The following is a 2,315-nucleotide window of genomic DNA, read 5'->3' as shown; positions in this document are numbered from 1 at the left end:
AGTGGTTTTGATGTTACACAGGATTAATTAACCCGTGTTAGGCTTAATTTCGGGATAGACTTTTGTTTTCCTATTTAAAGCTTTCATAATTAGGTTAAGGGATATATCTTAATATACATCTCTTAGTTTACATCTCAACACTTTGCTACGATTTTTGGGGATTCGGATTTGGCTTGCTACGATTTCCGATCTACAACTTTGTAACCGTAATCTTTCCCTTTTAATTCATTCTTGTTTCTTTATTGCTTTTATTATTCCTCTATTTAGTTATCATGTCTTATGTTATTAGATTAGCAATTGCTAGTGTAGTATCCCGAGCCATGCGTAGCTAATTCCTTTAATATGTTAGGACTAGGGAAACCGTGGTAGCAATATGTTAGGATCGACATGATTAGATTAGTTTTGCGACAAAAATTGTATTAAGCAATATAATTGTGATTAGGTTGAAGGAATGCATGCAGGAAACCGATTAATTAGTTACCCCCGACCTAGATCGAAAGATTGGAAGGGAAGGCTTGCTTAATTACAATAGGTGATACCTAACTAGGGCGAAAGCTAAATTAGGGAGACCCTAGGGCGATTAGAGACCGAAAGGGTATAATCGTAGGTTTAAGGACCAAAAGGTGACGACCTCGCTCTTCTTATCAATAATTTAATCGACTCAGTTGACTCGATAGTATAGTTGCCACAGTAGACCGATTCCTAGCATATTTTCTCTCTTATTACTCTGCTCTTATTTTCTCGTACTCTTTCTCTCTTTGCTTTAGATTAGTTTTAGATTAATTACAATCAATCAACCCCCGTTACTCATAGACTAAAATTAGACAGATAAATCTCATTTTGCCTCCCTGTGGAGATCGACCCTACTTACCGCTAGCTTCCGTTAGTTGTACTTAGGTTTATTTTTGATACTGCGACGACCAGTGTCAAACTTTGGCGCCGTTGCCGGGGAGGCAATTGCCCTATCTGTTTTTCGTTCGTTTATTTTCCGTCTCAGGGAATTTCTATTCCTTGAGGCAGTTCTTATTTATTTGCTTTCAATGTTGTTTATGCCCAGGTCAGACAGGTTTAAATTAGTTTCAACTGATTCAGAGCCAGAGAGATTATTCAGGCATAGACTCCGTCTGCAGAGAAAATCACGATAGGAAGACTTGAGTACTTTAGAGCCAGAGCTACATCATTCACTTTTCGAAGACAGTTCGATTTCTACAGTAAAGATGCCAAAACTTTCTAGTCATTCAGTGCCTAAAGCATCCTCTATTCCGAAAGGTTTCAATCTCCAGACTGAGGATGGAAATACATATGACATCCGCCCTTCTTATATCAATCTGGTGGAGAGAAATATCTATAGAGGTGTGGCAGGTGAAAATCCGAGGAAGCATATGGGGACCTTTACCGATTATTGTTCTACTATCCCCGCCACTAAGGGGGTAACTCAAGACAAGTTTAAGGAAGTTCTATTTCCTTTCTCTTTAGCCGATTCAGCCAGGGAGTGGCTGACTTACTTGGACCGCACTGCTGTTGGGCTTACAGATTGGGAGTCTCTTGCTCTTGCCTTTTACAAGAGATATTTCCCTCCACAGCGCACCAATCTGTTGAGAGCCAAGATTACCAGTTTTAGACAGGCTCCCGATGAATGTTTTTATGAAGCATGGTCACGGTTCAAGAAGTTGGTGAGGTCTATTCCTCACCATGGTTTTGACCCATGGTTTCTAGCTAATCAGTTCTACAATGGGCTGTATGACGATCACAGAGCCATACTTGATGCAGCATCTAGTGGGAGATTCCAGGAGAATACTGATGATGATAAGGATGGTCCCTTATTGAAGAGATGGCGAATCATAGTGCTGAGTATGGTAACCCGAGGGATGGGATAAGAACAGTTCATGCAGTAGATAAGCAGGTTGTGGCTCAGCTGGAAGCCATGAATGCTAGATTTGACAAGTTGGAGTTAGAAGCTGTTGGGGAGCCTCAGATGGCCCATGTTCTTACTAGAGGAGAGACCGTTTCATGTGAGAGATGTGGGAGTAATGATGGCCACACTACTGTTGGCTGTCTTGTGGAAAAGGAACAAGTCCTTGCCTTTCATCAATATAGGCAGGGGGGGGGGCTCCTATTACAACAACCAAGGGGCAGTCCATCCCAATTTGAGGTGGACTAGTCAAAATGTGCTCAATCCTACTCCTCCTCCGCACCAGCAGCAGCCTTATGTTCCTCCACATAAGAATCAACAAGGGTTTCAAAAGCCTCCTTCCTTTACTCCTCCTAATCACGGTGCATCATCTTCCGGTGGGGTGAGTGAAATTGGTGAGCTT

General features: G+C 41.8%; 1 pseudogene; it reads right to left on the bottom strand.

Moving 5' to 3' along the window:
- Positions 1-1,598: 1,598 nt before the first annotated feature.
- Positions 1,599-1,699, bottom strand: LOC141616225 (small nucleolar RNA R71; annotated as a pseudogene).
- Between the last annotated feature and the right edge of the window lie 616 nt (positions 1,700-2,315).

This window comes from Silene latifolia, chromosome 11, assembly GCF_048544455.1.
Source record: "Silene latifolia isolate original U9 population chromosome 11, ASM4854445v1, whole genome shotgun sequence".
Taxonomy (NCBI): domain Eukaryota; kingdom Viridiplantae; phylum Streptophyta; class Magnoliopsida; order Caryophyllales; family Caryophyllaceae; genus Silene; species Silene latifolia.
Note: the sequence above shows the minus strand (reverse complement) of the source record. Positions and strands in the feature narration are given on the sequence as shown.